We start from the raw sequence: 291 nt of genomic DNA on the forward strand, positions 1-291 counted from the left end.
TTTGGTTCTTGTGTGTTATCATTCTGAATTCTAAGAAATAAAGTAGTGTTACACTGCAACTTCCAGCAAGAACATTTTATGTTTTTATCCAACTTCTCTGTGTGTATGCTGTGAACATAACAGGTTACACTTGTATTGTAGCCGGGGCTACGGAGGGAAGGGCGCAGCTAATAAAGCATCTTTGTTTAGCTGCACAGTGCCCTCCACACCATCTGACCGAGATGGAAAAGCACCAGCTATTGAGTGGCCAGCAATACTTCCAGCAACACCTTGCTTTCTCCCCCAGCCTGT

Source organism: Eretmochelys imbricata, chromosome 1 (genome assembly GCF_965152235.1).
Source record: "Eretmochelys imbricata isolate rEreImb1 chromosome 1, rEreImb1.hap1, whole genome shotgun sequence".
NCBI lineage: Eukaryota > Metazoa > Chordata > Testudines > Cheloniidae > Eretmochelys > Eretmochelys imbricata.